This window comes from Nannospalax galili, unplaced genomic scaffold (assembly GCF_000622305.1).
Source record: "Nannospalax galili isolate Female #2095 unplaced genomic scaffold, S.galili_v1.0 scaffold772, whole genome shotgun sequence".
In the NCBI taxonomy this organism is placed as follows: Eukaryota; Metazoa; Chordata; class Mammalia; order Rodentia; family Spalacidae; genus Nannospalax; species Nannospalax galili.
The window spans coordinates 1868400-1884189 of NW_008332097.1; the positions used below are offsets into that span (position 1 = coordinate 1868400).

Consider the following 15790-nt stretch of genomic DNA (forward strand, 5'->3'; position numbering starts at 1 on the left):
CCTACAGAACACTATCTGAGGACAAAATCCCTATTTACTAAAATATTAGTGGTTAGGGAGAGAAAGACTATAGATTCCTAACCTCAAGATACTAACATCAAGACTGCAAAATTAAAGCCAACATTCAAACACATGGAATGGAGAAAAAATAAAATAAAATCTGGGAAGAGTAATTGTCTGGGCAGCACAGGGCTCAGGGCTATTCATGGTGCCTCTGATTGCTAATTTAACAAAATGAAAGTCATAGCAAATAAGCCGCAAAAAGAATAGAATGGGGTCAAACTACTCAACAATAAAAAAGGCAAGAAAAGAGGGGAGGCGAGAGGGCTAGGAGAAGAAGGAGGAGGGGAGGGGAGAGGGTGAGGAGGGGAAGGAGGAGGGAGGGGAGAGGGCGAGGAGGGGAAGGAGGAGGGAGGGGAGAGGGTGAGGAGGGGAAGGAGGAGGGAGGGGAGAGGGAAGGAGGCAAAGAACAGACAGAACACATACACATAGAAAGTTTACAGACTTAATACTGATCATGTCAATAATCACGCTAAATGCAAATGTCCCTAGCTCCCCCAATTAAAATACAGAACTTGTCACACTGGTTCAGAAGGTTACATTCAACCACATGCTGCCTACAAATGTGCACTTTCAATCTGAAGGCACACACTAACATCACTCACAAGAAAGCTGGACTAGTATCAATATCAGACAAAGAAAGTTCAGAACAAAGAATAATAAAGAGAAAAGAGAAAGGTCTTTCCTAACAATAAGGGGTTAATTAACTCGTTACTAAGACATTATCAATCCTGAGCTTTAATAGGCCTCATTTTTAAAAAACCTTCAAAATACACAAACTAAAAGAGAGAGGACCACAAAGAAAAAGGAAAAATCTACAAGCAGAGTCGGGGATGTCAATACGTCTCAATGATTGATAAAACATGTAAATAGAAAATCCGTAATGATATAGAACACATGGACAACTCTGTGGACCCAAATGGCCTAACTGACATTTCTAGAATAATTCACCCTCCAAAAAGGGAATACGCATTGTTTTCTTAAGTTCATGCTGAACATTTATCAAACTAGACCAAATTCTGAGTCATAAAACAAGTCTCAGTGCTCTTAAAAGCATTTATGCAAAGCATATGCTCTGATCTCAACAGAATAAAATTCTAAATTATCCCCCAATTTGGGGTTCTATTGATGTTATTGTTTTGTTTCTTTGTTTTTTGTTTTTTCAAGATATGGTCTCACTATATAGCCCTGGCTGGCCTGGAACTTGCTATGTAGACCAGGCTGGCCTTGAACTCACAGAGTCACCTGCTTCTGTCTCCTGAGTGCTGGGATTTAAATGTATGCCCCACCAGGCCCAGCTATCCCTGAATATTTTTTTAACTAAGTAAAATAATTCTAAATATACTACTGATTTAAAGGAACAATAGAAAAATAGATTGTCTTTGTAGAGACAAAGAGGGTATAACCAAAAATGTATGAAGAGGTTGAAGCAGTACGGGAGGACATGCAGCCAAAGGAAAAAGACAACACAAGTTACCAGAATCAGGAAGGGCCAATGACATCATTAAGGATTTTACAAATATTAAAAGCATAACAAGGGACTTTTAAAATATATTTGTACCAATAAATTAAGCAACTTAGATTCCTCTGATAAATACCTTGACGTAAGTAACCATAGTTCACTCAATAGGGAAAAAGATAACCTTTCCACAGAGAAAACAGCAGGGCCAAAAGGCTCACTGGTAAGTAGTGAGCCTAATAACTAAATAATCTAATAACGAAATAACCTAATTACTAAAGAAGAAACCATCTAATTCCACACATGCTTACCCGGACAATTAAAAAGGAGAGCAACAGCTACACACGATGCTACACACCTATAATCCCAGCGCTTCACAGCTCTGGGCAATGTAAATTGCCCAGAGTTGTGACATAGGATCCTGCTATGGCTTGGGTACTACTTGTCACCCAAAAGCTCAGAAATTGGAAGCTTGGTCCCCAGAACACTGGTTTTAGGAGGTGGTAAGACCTTTAAAAGGTGGAGCCTAGTGTGAGATCCTTACATTAGTTGAGGGAGCAATCTTGGAAGGGTCTGTGGAGATGCAGTCTCTACCTGACTTCTTTTTGTGATGGGATCTCTCACTCCTTCAACCTAAGGCCAGGCAATACAGCCAGGACAGCTCTCATCAGAATCTGTGCCCAGATGTTTTGACTTCTAGCATGCAAAAATGTAAGCCAAGTAGACTTTATGGAGTTACCCTGCCTCAAGTATTTCGTTAAAGTAATGAAGTACAGGCTAATAGAGGTTCGAACTAAGTCAACCATTGAGAATTATAAAGGGAGGACCTTCCATAGGAATTTGGATTTGGGGTGATCTGTCTCCATGCCCCTGTTGGCAATATCCTTACGATGTGTTTACAACACCATACATTGTATGTTCTAACGATAAAAACTGCTAATCCCTGTTCCCTTCGTGACAGTGTCTGTCATCAGTATTAAGATTAACCACCACTGAAGGGGAGTGAAGAGTGGTGGCTCAAACCTTTCCTCCCTTCTGCACCTGGATCCCAGTCAACTAGGGTTTCTCAACAACCTTCCAGACAAGGTATCAGCCTTACCAACATCTTCTGAGCATCCTCCAAAGACACAAGGGCAGGATGGGAAGCTTAGCAGAGCCCTTAGCAGAGCCTCGGGTAAGACTTCAGGTCATAGGGTAGTTTCAAAGACAGTCCAGGCTCGGAAGGATTCAGGGGCCAGGAAGGAGGAGCAGCGTGTAAGTCAAGAGCACTTGACCTGTACCCGCCTCCCTTGTTCCTCAGAAAGTTCATCAATAATCCTTGAAACTCCATCCTTCAGTTGCAGCAGTACCAGGTCAACCCCTATGTTTTACATCCATCACACCCCTTGGCATCTCTTCTTTATTGTCCCTTTAGAACTCAGAGCTGCTTCTCATGACCTCCACCACCTTTCTCCAAGTCACTGCCATCTTCCATGTACCAGGCGTGTCCAACCTTTTGACATTGTGATAGGACCTTGTCATCTACAAAGTTCACGCTCAGTTCTTGAGCATGAGAACTGTGCAATTGAGTCATCAAAAATATCACAAACTAAAACTCATATTTTGAGTTACAATTTTGTGTTGGGCTGCACTCATGGCTATTATCCTGTGACAGATGACCCACAGGTACAGGTCAGACACACCTGATAGTTCAAGCATCTGTTTTACTGACCTGGTCCCTTCTATCTGGCCTCCCATCTATTCTCAACCAGGCAGCTCATAGTTCTATAAGATTACATCAAACTTCTAAGTCTCTCACACCGTCCCCCAATAACTCTATACCTCACTCATAGAAGCCAGAGTTCCCACAGTTCCCTAATGGCATTCAACACACACACACACACACACACACACACACACACACGAACAGTAACAGCATGAACTTTGTAGATGACTAAACATCACTGTCATACTGAGGGTGGGCATAGCACATCTCTTCATCAAGACTCCTCAGATATCCTCATGATGGAGGTAAGTCATCAGCTAGTTCCTATGTGCCTTTCTGGAAAGCCCATAATAAGATGATCCCTGTTTTATGCTTAGGATCAATTCAGTTTAATTATTAACCACAATATTTGTTGGAGGAACATACAGAGTAAAACAGTCACTGGATGGCTAATTTATCAAAACCTGGTTTTCAAGGAAAAGAAAAGCTTTCATCTGCCTTAGTAATTAAGCAAAAGCAGAAGCCAAGGACATTATAATGTTTCATCCCACTGTTCATGCAAGCAACTATTGAGGAAGCTCATCTGTATCCGATTTCCTTTCCATGGAGCTCAAAGGTAATACTGTTTGAGTATATCTCTATCCCTAGCTCTGCTCTGAAACATTCCAATACTGAAATATGAAGAATTTTAAGAAGTCAGGCTAATAAAGAAAGCCACACAACTCCATGGCAACATTTTTATGATGTGTTTATAAAGTTCACACATTGTATATCACAGCACTACATCTGTTAATTGCTTTGTTACCATCGTTATTATATAATTGCAGTAAGCATCCAAAGTCTGCCAAGAATCAGTCTTCCAGCCTGATCAACATTTTTGCAAATAGTATTTCAGAAGCATTTTCATGAACCTTCTGTTGGTTTTTAAAAGGAAACCATACACTCACACTCCACACACACCCCTCACCACACCCCACCACACACACCACACCACACACACACACACACACACACACACACCAGCAGGTCTGAAGAGCATTTTAAAATAAATGTTCACAGTTATTCATATAATGACCTAAAGAGATTTATTTTAATGTTTGGTTTTTTGGAAACAGGAAATTGTTATATAGTTCTAGCTAGGCTGGAACACACACTCTCTCTCTTTCTATGTATATATACATATATATGTGTGTGTGTGTGTGTGTGTGTGTGTGTGTGTGTGTTTGTGTATCATACTAGGGTGACAGGTGCAAGCCATGACTCCTAGCCTTCTAAAAAGGAGATTCTGTTTGCTGACAAAATAACGTTTCCTGCTTCAAACAAGTGAAACAGGATACAAGATTCAGTGAATTCTCATTTAAATTTTGAAAGACATGAAAATTTTCCTTAAGTTCTATAAAAGCAGATACTTTTTGAAAGGCTGTGATTTCCTCTGGCAAACTGCTAATGATAAAAATCACAGTTCCTTAATTCACTGAAGAAGCTTCTCTTTAGTTCATTATGCACCCTTCTCTTCTGATCCTATCTGACTTAATTAACAAGAACATCTCTGCATATTTCATACTGAAATTGTAAAATAAAGCAGAACAGAATCGGTATTACTTTTCACTTTTTTCCTGAGAAATAAACCCTTCATGGGACCATTAAAAAGTCAAACCAAAATTATAAGGGTGCTCTTTGTGAACAAGGGTGAATCATTCATGTAGGCAAAAATTAGCACCCAATCAGTCATTCACTGAACATCTGTTTTGTGATAGGTCCTGGGAAGGGGGTGAGATCAAAATAATAAGCTCTAGATCCTGCCTGGTGGCAATCACAATCCAGGGAAAGGGAAAATATGACAGCACAGGTTTCTGAAAGAGAAATGTAGATGGGGGATCCGAAGCAGGGAGAAAGTAACTGACACACCCTGTGTGACTACAGACATCCAGTGGCAAGAGGTGGCGTTCGTGGAACAGTTACCACACACACCCCCTTCTAAATACTTCCCACATATTGACTTATTTAATCTCCATAACTTCAGAGTATTTGATTGTCATGTCTAATTTAACAGCAAGGAAACTTACAAGAGGCTAACTAACTTTCTCAAGGTGTTCTATTTTGTTTCTGCACTGCTGTGGCAAACACTGACCAATACCAACTTGGGGAGGAAAGGGTTTATTTAGCTTACATCTCCTGGGGCACAGTTCATCAGGGAGCCCAAGGTAGGAACTCAGGGCAGGAACCTGAAAGCAGGAGCTGAAGCACAGGCCATGGAGGAATCCTGCTTACTGGCTTGCTCTCCTGGCCCCTGCTCAGCCTGCTTCTTATTCAGTATAGGCCCACATGCCCACAGGTGGCACCACCCAGTGGGCTGGGCCCTCCCACATCACTCAATAATCAAGAAGATGCCCACACACATACAGACATGGTCACAGGCCAGTCCGATGGAAGCATTTCCCTATCTCCTTCAACCCAGGTGTGTCAAGTTGCCACAAAAGCTATCTAGCACAATTGACCCCTTGTCAATTTGACACAAAAACACACCACTATTAAACTAAACCTTTCCTTTTCTTGTCCCCAAGATATGATGTTAACATTACTGTCACAATATAAAGCAGTACAATCTTGAAAGACCCACAGTGCTTAAAAAACCCAAACTCTAGCTGTGCGTGGTGGTGCACGCCTTTAATCCCAGCCTGGTCTACATAGTGAGTTCCAGGACAGCTAGGGCTACAGGGAGACCCTGTCTTAAAAATGGCAAAAAAGCTGGGCATGGTGGTGCACGCCTGTAGTCCCAGCACTTGGGAGGCAGAGGCAGGCGGATCTCTGTGAGTTCAAGGCCAGCCTGGTCTACATAGTGAGTTCTAGGACAGCTGGGGCTACAGGGAGACCCTGTCTCAAAAAGACAGAAAAAAAAAAATCCAAACTCTTAAAAGTTCACAGTCTCTTTTAAAAGTCTCTTAACTGTGGGCTTCTGTAAAATCTAAAATAAGTACTGTCTTATTTCAAAGGGAAGAATTGGGCACACCTAAGCAAAGCCTAAGTCCAGCAAAGTAGCTCAAGGCTGGACACCTGGGATTCACTCATGATCTTCTGGGCTCCAAAGGGTTTTGGCAGCTCCACTTCTCTGACTCTGCCATCCACACAGCACACACAGCTCCTCTCATAGACCCAGGACAGTTCCATTTCACACCTATTGTTGTCCTTGGTGGTCATCCCATGGTCCTGGAATCTCCAAAAAGCTGGGGTCTCCACTGAAACTGAAGCTGCACCTTCACCAATGACCTCTTTTGGCCTCTCGGGGTGCAACACCTCAGATTCTTTCACAACCCCTTCAAATCCTGGGGTCTTCACTGCGACTGAGGCTGCCCTTTCACCCATGGCTTTTCCTTCTCAGGGTGCCAAGCCTCAGCTGCTCTCTGCAAACCCTTTATGCTTTCAATACCAGAAACATGCAGGAGACTCTTACACATACCAAGTCCTGCTTCCAGCTTGAGATGGAGCCTTGGGCCCCCTCTGGACCATAGCTCCTGTGTGCTGACCCTGAGGAACTACTTCCTAGATTTCACCACAGTGATGCTGGTCTCTTGTTACTTAGAGCTGATTTTCAGCCCCAGCTAACCAGCATTAATTGTCCCAGTAAAGCAAAGGTTTTACTTCAGGTTCTGGTCTCTTCTTAATCACAGCTGATTCTTTAGGCCCAGCCGACCAAAACCCACAGATTCTCAATTCAAGATATCATACAAACAGCCCTGATAGTCTCTGCTTCCCTTTGAAGCTTCACAAGCCAGGCCTCCATCATCCACAACTCTTTCCAGCATAACTGTTCCAAGCTCCACAGCAACAAACTCTAAGCACTCAATGGCTTTTCTAGCCCAAACTTCAAAAGGCTTCCACAATCCTCCCCCAAAACCAAGGTCAGGTCTATTACAGCAATACCCCACAATCCTGGTACCAATTTCTGTTCTAGTTTGTTTCTCCACTGCTGTTACAAAACTCTCTGACCAATACCAACTTGGGGAGGAAAGGGTTTATTTAGCTTACATCTTCCGGGTCGAAGTTCATCAGGGCGCCCAAGGTGGGAACTCAGGGCAAGAACCTGGAGGCAGGAGCTGAAGCACAGATCATGGAGGAATGCTGCTTACTAGCTTACTCCCCTAACCCCTGCTCAATGTACTTTCTTATTCAACATAGGCTCACCTGCCCAGGAGTGGCACCACCCACAGTGGGCTGGGTCCTCCCACATCACTCAATAATCAAGATGCCCCACAGACATGGCCACAGGCCTGTCCAATGGAGGCAATTCCCCAAGTGAATGCCCTTCAACCCAGATGTACCAAGTTGACACTAAAGCTATCTAGCACACAAGGGCACAAACCTAAGAAATAGCTGTGTTAGCAACTATTGCTTGCTATGACAAAATGTCTGACAAAACCCACTTAGAGAAGGATTTATTTTGGTTCACTGTATTCATTTATTTGGTTCGTGACATTGCATCCACTGTCAGGAAGCATCCATGTCTCATCATGAATGATGGTGCCCACTTGCTTTTTTACTCCACTTTATTCAGAATGGGGCCCCAGACCATGGGATGGTGCAGAGTGGGCCTTTCTCCTCAGTTAAAAGTCTCTGAAGTACCTCACAGACACAAACTCAGATTTGTATCTCCTAGGTGACACTAAATTCAGTCATGCTGACAATGAAAATTAACCACCAAAATAGCAGAGCCTAAATTTTGCCCCATACTCTTCAACATAATGCTATGCAGAATTGGGAGGAAATACTAAGGGAGAGCTCATGAATAAACCCTGACTAACACAATCAGGGAAGGAAGAACTAAGAGGTTGACATTTGAGTTGTACTTGAAGGATGAGAAGGGCTGTCCCAGAGGAAGGAGATGCAGCAGGGCCTCTAGGCACCTCTAGGCCTGTACAAAGGCTTCTTTGAGCAAAGAGCCAAAGTTCTAACAGCTGAGCATCACAGGTAGAGAAGGGAAGCTGGTACAAGATGAGGTGCCAGAGTAGGCACAGCCTCAGTGGTGATGGACCGTGTGTTAACGATGTCACAGAACTGGGCTGGAGAGATGGCTCAGCAGTTAAATGCACTGATTGCTCTCGCAAAGCACATGAGTTTGGTTCCCAGCACCCACATGGCAGCTAACAACCATCCATAACTCCAGTTCCAGGGGATCTAATGCCCTCTTCTGGCCTCTGTGTGTACTACATGGTGCACTTTCATACATGCAGGCAAACACTCACACATAAAACAATAAACAATGTCATACAATTAATGCCAGCATTATGGGTTGTATTTGAACCTATAACAAAAGAAACACCCAGAAGGTCTTTGATCTTATTTTTCCTATTTATCATACCTTCCAATTCCTAAAGAGATTGTTCCAGAATATATTTTGCTTGGTGCCCTAATTATATCCTCATGGATTCTCCTACCCCAGGCACAGTCAATGACTTTACTGCCAGAATCACAGTGAGATGGAGACCACCATCCCAGACTCTCTATCCTTCAACACATCATAGCTACCCCTACTTTTTTCTCTTTCCCTGCCAGCCCCAAAGGCTTCATGAAGGCTCAAGATCCTCTCCCTTCCTCTGTTCCTTAGGTTAACTGTATACTTTTATCCATAGCTTCCTTCATCTCCCTTCATTCAATCCAGACCTTCAACTATCACCCTGTTCTTCTTCCTTTAACAGTCCAAACTTCCATATGCATATACAATGTCTGTCATTCTGACATCAAAGCTCAGCCACTTGCAAGCTATCCTTATTTAATTTGATGATGGAGCTCACTAAATATACCAAGTTGGCCTCAGACTCACAGAGCTCTGCCACCATGCCCAGCTTGATGAAAATTGAGCTGAGCCAACTAAAGCTAAATCACCTTAGGCAAGTTAATGAACTTGAACTAACGCTCACCTTCCCTTCTGAAGACATGATGATAGTGCCCATTCTACTGGTTTGCATGAAGAGCAAATGAATTAAAGCACAGAAAATCCTTACCACAATGCCCAGAGTAAGCGCTCAATACATCTTGTCACCATTTGGGGGCAAGGGTAAGAAACTTCCCCAACATTTCATTGTTGGTCTTTCTCCTTTTAGTCATCTCTGCAGTTTTCCCTCACTGATCTTAAATGAGGCCATGCTTACTGGCTTGTCTCTGATACTCAAATAGTGCCACAACGTCTCAGCCTAAAGGCATTCTTCTCTCATCTTAATGTCTCAGCAGCATAAGTTAATGGCTTCCTCCTTTGGGGGATCCCTTGCCTTTCCTTGGCTTCCCTACCACTGCACGGGCCTGATTTTCTTTCTGCCTCATTAAATAAATATACCTGTCCTATTGCATTAAGGATTTCTACCGCATTAACTGAAAGTGTAAAGTGGTCTTTTCTTTCTTTTTTCCTCTCTTTCTATACCTTCCCCCCTCAGGTCCCCAGGTAATTCTACTTAGTCCCATAGATTTCTATGTCTTATATATGAGGATAAGTCATGCATTTGTATACATGGTTCTGTGCCCTTCAAATCCAAAATCAAATATCCACTTTCTCATTCAACATCTCCACTTGGATATCTTAAATATATATTTCACACTTAATGAGATTGATACAAAGTCTTGGTGTCTGTCCCCAAATCCAACTTCTTCTCTTTGGTCTTCTCCCTGTCAATGAATGGTACCACCGTCTCCCTCCTCCAATAACACAGAGATGCATTCAGACCACCACTAAGAGCAAGGTTGGCTTCCCAAAGTACATTTGTGATCTGTTCTTTCTCTCTCTTCATAGCAAGCTGCCATCATTTGTAAGCAAGACAACCAAAATAGCTGCCTACCTGGCCTTCCTCAAATCACACAGCATCCTGAGATTTTTCTAGAGATCCATCCAGACCCTTTGTATACACCAGATTAAAGCCCAGGTTATAGGCAAAACCATTTCATATTAAAGGAAAGAAAAATAATGTCCTGCAAAGGAAGTGACTCATCCAAGGTCACATGGCTAGCCAGCAGCGAGGGTAACACAGAGCAGCTCTCCTCTCACCCAGGCCATGACATCACTGCCCCATCACACTGTTCACAGGCCAACTCTTCTTTAGCCAGTTATATTGCTATGCTTTCTTTAATAACAATAGCTCCTTATATCAATTCAGTTCAGCTTGGCAGAGAAACAGCACAGAAGCCCAGGCCAGAGCTGATTTAATCAGCATTATCAGACCATTCTTCCCTCTAGCAGCAGCTCTGCATGCTTAGTATGGAGGATAATAAAATGCAATCTGCAGGATCCATTTATATTTTCATCATGTCATCAGAAAACCAGAAGGTGCTGTTTATAGCCACAGATTGACAGAGTCTGCTAAAAAAAAAAATCTAATTAAGAATAAAGCCAATGCTCAAAAGTACCCTGGGAGCATTCATTCCTCTGATCTAGTCATTGTATGATCTAGACACGGAAAATGGGTCAGCACAGACACATGTGCGTGGGTTCGTTTGACTGTGTCACTTTCTCAAGTTGTCCTTGCCTGACAAGAAGGAGGCACAGAAGCCCCAGAGACAGACAGACAGCACCAACAATGAGCTTACCACAGCCAAGAGCTTTAGCGAGAGATTCAAAAACAAAGAGAAAGAAGAGGCCAGAAAGAAAGTGGGCCAGGAGGTGCTGTGGGCTGTGTGTTGTCTCATATGAGTTTTGTGAAGCGGAGATGAGCTGTAGCCACAGTTATTTTTACTGGGGTCTCATGTTGCTCCTTCAATAAACATTGCAGTTCTGGGCTAATTTGGGCAAATCTGTCACCTAGTTCTCAGCAGAGTACAGTTGAAAGTCTTTGATTGAATTGGGCAGAACTAGGTTCAGATTCCAGGGCTGGTGCTTGGAAGCTAACTGAGAGTAGATGGCTTTACCTCTCAGAGCCTGCTGCATGATCTTTAAAAGGTGCTTACAGGAGCCTGTGTCACTCAGTCATTAGAGGTCAGACACCAGGGTTCAAACTGCCCAGAAGGGCATTTCACATTTATGAAGTGTGTAAAAACGGTCTTGGCTTTTCAAGTTTTGTATTTAAGAGGAAGACAATCCAAAATAGAATGCCTAAGGTCAGGTGACTTCAATTTTTATTCAGAACTACTTCTCAGAAGAGAATCCAGCCAAGGCAATTCTGCTACATGAAGATGGGTCAGGGTTTGTGGGTGCCTGGTACAAAATCAAACTAGGAAGTCAATGAGAGAGAGAGACAACCCCCTCCCCTACCAAGTGTACTGACTGGGTTAAAGGAGAACACAAGGAGATATTCATGTAAATTCTGAAATTTCACATTTTATAAGAAAACCAGACTTTGAAAAAATAAGAGTCCTTGTCATAAAGGAAAAGAAAGTGGTTATTTCTAAAGGAGAGACTCTAGAAACATCACGATGAAGGGTAATGTGTATTCTCTCAGAAGATTCTAGAAGACAAGAATCCTATGGGTGATATTTGGGGCACGAGGGGGAATCCTGGAAATATACTGGTCACCTGATGATACCAAGCGTCACCATTCACTCCATAAAGAGTGACAGTAAGGCCACCTACCCGTGATTCCCTATCCACAAGTTGGGTAACCTCTTCAGAGAATGGTGTGATAAGAATAGGGGGTAGGAATTAGCTAGGCAGTTAGGGTAAAAAGACCCCAAAGAAAAGCAGTTAGTTTCTTGGCTAAAACTCACAATGTCCTTAGGCCTCTTAGCAACATACTCTGCTCCAAAGGCCAAAAATGTTGAAAGCACTTGGGCGCTTTTATCTAATCCTTAAAAGATTTTACCATTACCTCTTCAGAGGGGGGAATGTTAGAGTAGCCAAAGCCCCCACTAAAAAAAAAAAATAAATCAAAGAAGAAAGAATATATGAAGTTGTCAGAAAAAAGTGATGGGGAGATATGGAAGGAGTTAGAGGGGAGGGAGTGGGCATGGATTTGATCAAAACACCTTATATGCATGTATGAAATTCTCAATAAATTATCTTTAAAAAAATTACCTAGGAGAATGTTCTTCTTTGAATGTGTGTGCTAAAATACTTAGAGAAAAAAAAGATATCTGATAGCAGTACTTTGTTTTGAAACTGCTGGAAAATATATTAGGTGTGCATATATATGCATATGAAATACAGAAAATGCCAATAATACTGAAATCAAGCAGTGCACACGTGGGTTTCTTGAAGCCTGCCCTCCAACCCTTTTTCTTCCCTTCTTTTTTCTTCCTTCTTCCTTCCCTCCATTTTTTTCCTTCCTTTCTTCCACATCTTTGAAAATATTCACAATAATGCTGTTTGGGAGCTAGGGCTGAAAGCACTTTAACAGTAGAGGGTAAGTATTCAGTCAACAGCCTATCCAAAGCCTTCTTGTCCATTTCTAGGAGTGTTTTCGTCTTTGTTTTAAGGATTGTCATTTACCAGCTCTCTCAGTCACCATAGTCATGTCCACTCATTGAGTTGCCCACCTGCTCATAACACAGAACTGACACTGGCCAGCCATTCAGTCAGCATGATTTTAGCAGTGACGATGGAGAAGAAGAAGGGGTCATCCCCTTGGCTTTCTGGTGTTGGGCAAAGAACTAGAAATCGAGGCTCTGCCAAGTACACACAGTCCTTATAGCCACAGTGGAGCTGACTGAAGAAGTGCTCAATTTCACTATTTGATATTCTAATAATGTAATGGTTTTTAGCTAAGAATCCAAAGTAACCACAAACTGTTGGATGAGGTTGTCAGTAATTGGCCTGGAAAAAAAGGCATCAAAATTGAGTTTGAAAAGTGCTAGAATTCACCCAAACAGGTTATTAGATTACCAAATGAAAATAAAACATGGTGAAATACTCAGAATAAAGACACTGTAATTGCACTGTAAATAGCGTACTTTTTTTTTTTTTTTTTTTTTAAAGTTGACGTGAGTAACACAATGCTTAAGAACAGCAAGGATGTGATCAGCGAAAAAAGGAGGAGAGTGGGGCTGGGATCAGAGCTTCCTGGTAAGTGTGGCAAGTATGGGACTTAAGTTTGACCCCCTATATCATGTAAAAAGCCAGGCATGGTGGCACACACTAGAGGGACGGAGACAGGCAGATCCCTGGTGGTCACCCACCAGCCAGCCTAGATTATTCAATAAGCTCCAGGTCCCAGAAAGAGGATCCATCTCCAAAAACAAGGTAGAGAGCTCCTAAGGAATAATACCCGAGGTTGACCTCTGGCTACACATACTCAAACATGTAAATACACCAACACACACAAACTGAGAAGAGTAACTTTGAGAAAAGAGGGGAGGATAATTAGGAGGGAACACTGGGTGCTTTCTAGGGCAAAAAGATGCTATTTCTTGATTAGGGTAGTCATTACAAGACTGTTCACCGTTAGCCAGGTTATATATTTTTATGTCATTTTCTACACTTCTATATTAGTATATTTTATATGACAATAATGAAATTCATGAGGCAGAATACTTTATGAAGAAAAGGAGTTTTAGTTTGTGGCTCTGAGGGGATGAATCTGGTGTTGGCCTTCCTGCTGACAGAGTCCTGAGGCAGCATAGGGCATCATGTGACAAGAGACAGGGAGAATGTATGTGTGCATGCACACATGCATGCCCTGCCCTCCCCCATCTTCTTACAAAGTTATTGTTCGAGTTTAAGTCTGTTGCTATGATAAAATATCATAACCAAAAGCAACTTAGGGGAGGAAAGAGTTTGTTTCAGTTTACATTTCCAGGTCACAGTTCACCATTGAGGAAGTCAAAGCAGGAAGATGAGCACAAACCACAAAGGAACACTGCTCTCTGGCTTGTTTTCTGGCTTGCTTTCAGATTCATGCTTAGATAACTTTCTTGCACAGCACACAGCCATCTGCCTAGAGATGGTACCACTTGTAGTGTGATGGCCCTCCTACATCAATTAAAAAGCAACAAAATCCCCCACAGACATGCCCACAGTCCAATCTGATCTAGGCAATTCCTCAACAAGCTTTCCTCTCAGATGACTCTAGGCTTGTGTCAGCTACCAAGATCTAGTCCTACCCTAATCAGTTCCGAGGCTCTACCTCTAAACTCCAAAGTCTGATTAAGTTTCTACCTTCTTAATACCTCATATAACCTCAAACTGGGACATGAATTTGGGGGTGAAACATATCCAAACCATAGCCACTTCTGTTCTAATTGACAGTTAAAAAGGATTTTAATCGGGATACATGTTAGCCTCTATGGTAGCTCAACCCTAGTTGCATGATAAGATGTAACAAGATGTTTTGCTTTCAGTTTCATTCAAAGGAGACACACATCCATCTAATAACAATCCTTAGGTCCGCTGCTATAGTCGATTTTTTGTCCTATCACATAATACCCATGGCTGGGAACTTTTTAAACAAGTTTATTTGGTTCATGGTTCTGAAGTCTAGAAAGTTTAAAACTGTGGTGCTTGCATTTACTTTACCTCTAGAGAGAGCTGTGTATGGCTTCAATTCATAAAAGAAACGTGGGGGCAAGTGGGCATGTCCAAGCAACAGAACAAGGGAGGACCCCTACTATAATCCAGACCCATGAAAATGAGAACTTGATTCCACTACAGAGCATGAGTCTGTCCATGAGGGCTCTACCCCCAGAGCTTAAACACCTCCCACCAGGCCCCATCTCCCAAGACTGCCACTTTGAGGAATGGGACTTCAACCTCAGTTCTAGAGGTGACAAGCCATATTCAACCATAGCATCCAATGTTAATATGGTGGCTGTAATCCACTTGTCTACCATGCAGTATATTTTAAAATGACCATTTGAATACTGAACAAATGACCAATATATTGTGTGGTTTGGAATTTTTAAAAAATCAAATGGTTTGGGAAAGCCTGTCATTTGGGTGGCTCTAAGTGGGCATTTTAGGTTGGTATGAATATCCTATTAACTTTTCTCTTGTTTGAATCATGAAACTGTCCACCAACACCTAGCTAGCATTGGGGAAGGGAGGCCCAAAGTCAAAGAAATGGGATTCTAGCCATAGTTCCAATGGGCTTCTGGAAAGCTCATTTCTCTAAGATTCCTCTGCATACTTCACAGGTTTTTCTGAACCCACTGTCACTCCAGTCTCCCACCTTGAAATGATAGTGATGGTAACAGTATCTTCTACTGAACCTCAACTAATTCACCAGCTCCTCAGTCTCATGTGTGGTAGTTACAGCTATGCTGGCTGGTTATACAGATTGGGCTCTGGACAAGGGTAGCCAGGGGAGGAGAGTCAGTGAGGCTAAACCTAGCTTCAGTTCCCTTTGCCTAACCGTGCAAACTTCTGAAAGTCATGTTTTCTGATGCACATCAAGCCACTGCGTGGCCCCATGGGGTCTACCCACGGAGAGAACTTTATTCAGATTACCCCTTCAGTGGGTCTATCTAAAAGACTCCCAAATTGCATAACTCTTGTCTCTAGGGGGAAAAGAAAGTCCTTGAATCATGAATAGGAGATGTGAAGGAGAAGTAAAGGCAAGAGTTATTAGCATTACAAGTTCTAGACAGGGAACTAGAAAAAAGTCAGAACAGGGCAATTTTCAAATGTTCATATGAGAGTCCATTGGAGTTTCTTGACA

The 15790-nt window shown here is 42.4% G+C and overlaps 1 protein-coding gene across 6 annotated transcripts in view; it reads right to left on the bottom strand.

Annotated features, from left to right (window-relative positions):
- Limch1 (LIM and calponin homology domains 1) overlaps positions 1–15790 on the bottom strand; it is a 353723-nt gene that overhangs the window by 204998 nt on the left and 132935 nt on the right. The window lies entirely within an intron of this gene.